Source organism: Sus scrofa, chromosome 14 (assembly GCF_000003025.6).
Source record: "Sus scrofa isolate TJ Tabasco breed Duroc chromosome 14, Sscrofa11.1, whole genome shotgun sequence".
Classification (NCBI taxonomy): Eukaryota; Metazoa; Chordata; class Mammalia; order Artiodactyla; family Suidae; genus Sus; species Sus scrofa.
The window spans coordinates 137,414,329-137,420,130 of record NC_010456.5 but is presented as its reverse complement, the minus strand read 5'-3'; the positions used below and the strand labels follow the sequence as shown (position 1 = coordinate 137,420,130).

Sequence of the window (5,802 nt, the reverse complement as noted above, 5' to 3'; positions counted from 1 at the left end):
CAGGTTTCCTGCCTGTCCCCAGCGGCCCTGCTCTGTCACCTTCCCCTTCCTTCCCCAGGAAGCAGCTCCTCCGAGTCCTATGGAAGGTGGAGGGACAGGGCTCCCACTGGTCACTGTCGCCTTATGTTGGTTCCTAGAGGGGGGCTGGTGTTCGTATCTCCATGAGGCCCTATTCCTGGCATGGAGGCCTCAGGTGACCTACAGGCTACATGAGCTGCTGTGAGTGCCCCTCAGGGGGCGTCTTCCCTAAGCTGCCACCAGGAAGCCCATCGGAAAGGTGGGGGAGGAGTTCCCATTATGGCTCAATGGGTTAAGGACATGACGTCTCTGCGAGGATGCGGGTTCGATCCCTGGCCTCGCTCAGTGAGTTAAAGATCCAGCATTGCCACGAGCTACGGTGTAGGTCACTGACGTGGCTCGGATCCAGTGTTGCTGTGGCTGTGGTGTAGGCTGGCAGCTGCAGCTCCAATTCGACCCCTAGCATGGGAACCTAGGTGTGGCCTTAGAAAGAAAACAGAAGAAAAAGAAAGAAAGGGGAAACCCAGTTTCCACGGCTTTATCTCATGGTTGTTCAGGCCCGCCAACCCCTGGCGAGGTGCCCAGGGCTGCTTCAGCAAACCATGAGAGGGTGACCCTGAAGCCCAGCCCTCATCTTCAGCACAAAGCGGGGACACCGAGGCAGCCCTCCCCTCAGCCTGGGGCCAAGCACCCCCGTGCAGTGTCCCCACTCCGAGGGGCCTGGTTGGCTCTTCTCGGCTCTGTGCCCTGCCCAGCAGGGCATCCCTGGGGCTGGGGCAGGATTCTGTGTGTCTGACCCCCCAGTGCCAGCACCAGCTCAGCCACAGAGCAAAACTCAATGAATGAGGAGTGGCCGGAAGCAGGCTGAGGCCTCCGGGAGCAGCAGACCCATGAGATGGCCAGTTCCCTTCGGACCACCCCAGCGCACACCAAATCCCACTGACCCTTGAGCTCCGGAGAGGAAAGTCTCCCTCACCCCTGCCCAACCCAGCAGACAGAGGAGCCAAACACAGGTCCCTGTCATCAAAGGGCAAAATCCAAAAGTAGGACATGACTGTTCCCGAGAGATTCTGTCCCCCCAGCCCTGAGGCAACCCACCCACATGCAAAGAGCTTCTGGGCCTCCTCGTCCCCCCATGTCTCCTTTCCCCAGACCCCTGTGCTGCTCAGACACCTCCGTGGCTCCCAGCCGCTGGCTTTCAAGGCCCCACACTCAGCTGCCCCAGCAAACCTTGCTCCATCGTCTTCCCCGACGTGAACCCTTATTGGAGACGAGCGGCCCACCTCCATCCTGAAGGCCCTCCTCTCCTCTCTCAGCTGAAAGCTCTCCTGCCCGTCCTTGAAAGCCGGGCTCGAACCCTCATCGTTCACACACCTGCAGGTTTGGCCATGATGATGCTGGCCCTGCACCCGGCCTGCCTTGAACTACTCGCCACTGGCCTCACCAGCCCGTGGGCTCCTTCTGCTGGCAGATGGACCTCTCCTCTCCTACCCCCGGAATCTGCACACGGTAGGTCTTCTATAACCATCTGGGAGGGGGTGGGTGGATGGCTGCCCCCTGCGGTATAGACACCAGGAGGCGATGAGCAAGGCCCTGAGCAGTGCGGGTCCTGGTTTGGAAGCCCAGCTCACAGACCTTTCACTTCTCTGTGTGCGTGCATAATCAGACTCTTTGGTCTAGTTTTGTCCCTTTTCTGTTTTTATGTCAGTTGTGTCCCTAAATCAAAGACCTCTCCTATAACCCTCTTCTCAGAGCCCTGCTGGCTCCTGTTTCCTGCCTCCTACTTTTTTTCCTCCAGTCCTGAGGATAAATAAGGCATGGCTGCATCTACAGGGCCATGTCCCAGCAGGGCACTGGGCCCTGCCAAGCTGGCCAGAGCCATCTTTTGAGCCGCATTTGGAGACCAGCCTCCTGGCCTGGCCTTGGCCCTGCTGGGATCCGTCCAGCTCTGCATCTTTTCCCTGCCTCTGCCCCAAGTGCCGTTTTTCTTTTCTCTGCCTCTCGATGCCTTATACATTCTGCAAGAATCGCTCAGGGTGCCCCACAACCACCACCACGTGACCCAGTTGGAATTATCTCCCAGCTTAACCATCGTCATCAGCGATATGGCTCTTTGAAACCATGTCGTGGCTTATCTCTTACTACAGTCGGTTGTGGAATTTGCTCACCCCCCCCCACTAGACTGTCAGCTTCATGAAGACAGGGACCAGATGCCCTGCTTACTTAGCATGTCCTAGGCCTCAGTGAAGAGTTGTCTGGATGAAGAAAGGAATGCATCCCACACATTGAAGCCTTCAGATGGGCGCCATGGAAAGGTGTCCAGTATATTAGGTTTGCGTCCAAGAATGCATCTCTAAGCATGAACAAAGAAAGAAGAAGGAAAAAACATTTCAACTTATCACAGAAATAGACATTCGCATGAGTTGGGGGATGAAGGTGAGCTCTAAGGTGATCTAAGGTGAAAATACTTTGTGGGGAATGTCCAGCAGCTCCTCGGGGTTCTCCTTGAAGAGCTTAAGCTAAATACATTAAATACGGAAAAGCAGAGCAAACGCTAGGGACGGGTCCAGTGCTTTCTCTTTCAGGGACATATTTGCTCAAGATGACAGGGTGGTGATGTTGCCCTGTCATACCCGGTCCCACAGACCTTTGTGGAGTGAATGACTGAGTCCCCACAATGGCTATCTGCAGGGCACAGGTGTGACTCAGGGGCACCCACCCTTGCGTGGCAGTGACAGGTCCCATCAGGGTCGCCTGCTCCAAGTCATCCCAGCCTCCTCCTCGGATCCTGATCCCTTTGTGGGCAAGACCCCGAGGAGCCCTAAGGGCAAGGGCATTTATATATAGAGATTTCGTGAGCTGACAGCAGAAAGAGACCCCTCAGCATGGTACAAAGGACTGCAAAGTGTTGAAGGTTCTCGAAAGACTCCAGACAGGTTCAACAATAAGGGCTGCTCCGCACATCACCCTGGAAGAGACCCGGGCAGGTAGCTTCCATCCCCCCTTGTCCCAGGCACACACCCTCCTCTACATCTGCCCTCCGCAGTACCTGCCCTTGCTCTGGAGACCCCCTTCTCCCCAGGGCTCCTTCTACAAATGCCCCTCAGTCTTCAAAGCCTGAATCAGATGGGACCCCGACTGGGGAGGCTTTCCAGACACTTCCAATCACCCTTTCTTGTCTGCACCCCCAAGGAAAGTTGCACCAGAGGCTCACCTGAGCACAGGTACTCATACATGTCAGCCAGGCTCGTCCCAGCAGCTGATGTGTCCATCGCTGTCTCACGAGCCAAATCGTGCTTCCTGAAGAGAGAGCAGCCACATCTTCTGCATCACAGCATCTCCAGGTCTGGCAGCATCTCCGCAGGATCAGGTAGGTACTTGACAGAGGCTTGGGAAAAGAAGGGGAGGGCAGAGGGGCAAGGATTTAAGAGTCATCCATAATAGAGTTTCTTTGTTCCTAAGTTCTTTGTAATTCTTCTATGTCTATGTTTGTCTCTAAGTTTTTTATCTTCATTTTTTTATCTTTTCATCTTATCCAAAGCAAAAAAACAGTTCATAAAGTTCAAGGGTTTTGTTTGTTTTTAATTGAAATATAATTGATCTATAACATTCTATTAGTTTCAGGAGTACACCCTAATGATTCCATATCCGTATACACCGCAAAATAATCCCCACCATGAGTCTGGTTAACATGCATCACCATACACAGGTAGATATTTCTTTCCAGTTATTTTCACTTGGCTGTTTTTTAAAGCACGTGAATATACAGTGAATATTTTCTCCAGGAGAAAGCTATACAAAAGAGGAAAATATTTTAGATTTCTGCCCGCATATCCCCAGCTGCCCTCAAAAAGATCAGACCCAAACATCCAGGCTTGGGATCACAGAAAAGTGAAAAGCAAGACAATGTATTCGGGGGGCTGGAGTACTAGGTATTCTTCTGTTTAGACCAGAGATGGGGGGCACTCAGGCAAGTGACCACTGGCGACCCCGAGTGTGGGAATCATAGAGGAGGACAGCAGCATCGCGCTGCAGCGACCCTGGGGGGCAGGGACCGTCCGCATGAAGCCTGGGGCCCTAAACAATGTGCAGCTGGAGACGACGGACTTTCTTCAGGGCCCCAGCACTGTCGCATGATGACCTGGGATGGGCAGTGGACCTCAGGGTTGGGTTGAACACCACAGAGCCTGTGCTGTAACCAGCCAGGGACACGTGCTCCTGTCCATAGCATCTCCCCAGGATCTTTCCTGTGCCAGAGAAAGGACTGAGTGCCTCTTTGTCTTCCTGTCACCTCCTCCCAGGTTCCGCCTGGAGCAGGGCGCCCCCCCCCCTCTAATAACTCCTTGTAGTTTTTCTTTCTGCCACACAGTGGGTCATTACCTACGCAAAGCATCTCTTTGCTTGTCTCATTTTCTATCTCTCGATGGACTGTCATCCCAAGGGGTGGACATGTCTTGTCTCGTGCACCCCTGTGCCCAGGACCTGACACACTGCTTTGCACATAGTAGGTGCTCAGCCAACAGTCACTGAATGAAGTCCTAGGTCTTGCCAGGGGTTGACATCTCGCTCTGCTCCCTCTGGAGATGGAGGGGCAGCCCCAGGGGAGCCACGACCGCGTCAGGGTTGGGGCGGCGCCTCTGTCGTGCCAGGAAAACGCCTTCAGTGGAGCAGATTCATCCCTCTCCCAGGACCAACGATTTCAGCAGATCCTCAAAATATAATTTTCGAAAGAGAAATTAGTATTGCCACAGACATCCACGCCATCCACTCTCACGTAGGTTGCTCAGAGTTTCGCGAATGCCAAGGAAGGAGCTGATGGGGGCTGCAGGCCCCAGTGGGGGGGGGGGGGGACTCTATGGGGAGATTATCAGCCGTGCAGCCCCCCCACCAGGGGGGGAGGAAAATTGCCCTGATTGCCTGGAAAAGTCAGGCCACTGCCAATCTCTGCTCATGTACAGGAATGTATGTCCACAATGTATGGACAGCCCCAAACACCGAAATTAAAGAACGGTTTCTTTCCAACAATTCGGTCTGCAGCTCTGACTATTATCTGGGGATAAATCAATTTGCAGCAGCTGTAGACAGCCATTTCCGTGAGAGTCTTAGGCAGCTTAACCGGAGAAGCGTGTTAAAAGTTAAAGGACCTTCGTCACATTAAGAACATGAATTTTTCTAACCATAAATTTATTTCACTGAATTCCTGAGCTGTAAAGTCACCCTGCACTCTTCCTTGTAAATCAGAGGGGGTGTACCCACTTCCTGATGTTTGCCAATTTGCTATTTTTCCTGTAATTATGAAAAAATGCAATTCACTGAAGTTACAAGCCCAGAGGAGATCGCGGGATTGAGTGGAGTGGTTTCATATCTGCCCGGACTCCGTGCTTTCTAGAGAAGGGGAGTGAAAGGGCAAAATGACAGTATGACCTCAATGCGGGGGCCGTGGTCGCCAGGCTCCTCAGAGCGGCTTTGCTGGTGCTGCATAAATGCACAGGGCCATCGGAGTTCCCATCGCGGCGCAGTGGTTAATGAATCCTACTAAGAACCATGAGGTTGTGGGTTCCATCCCTGGCCTCGCTCAGTGGGTTATGCATCCAGCATGGCCGTGAGCTGTGGGGTAGGTCGCAGATGCGGCTCAGATCCCACATCACTGTGGCTGTGTGGTGTAGGCTGGCAGCTACAGCTTCGATTCGACCCCTAGCCTGGGAATCTCTGTATGCTGCAGGTGTGACCCTGGAAAAGAAGAAAAAAGACAAAAAAAAATTTTTTTAAATAAAAATAAATGCA

At 53.2% G+C, this 5,802-nt stretch overlaps 1 long non-coding RNA gene across 1 annotated transcript; it reads right to left on the bottom strand.

Moving 5' to 3' along the window:
• Positions 2,242-5,573, bottom strand: LOC110256783. Its single transcript, XR_002338766.1, has 3 exons — positions 4,399-5,573; positions 3,233-3,406; positions 2,242-2,371 (listed from the first exon to the last, which is right to left on the bottom strand). It is a non-coding gene; the product is annotated as an uncharacterized LOC110256783 (long non-coding RNA).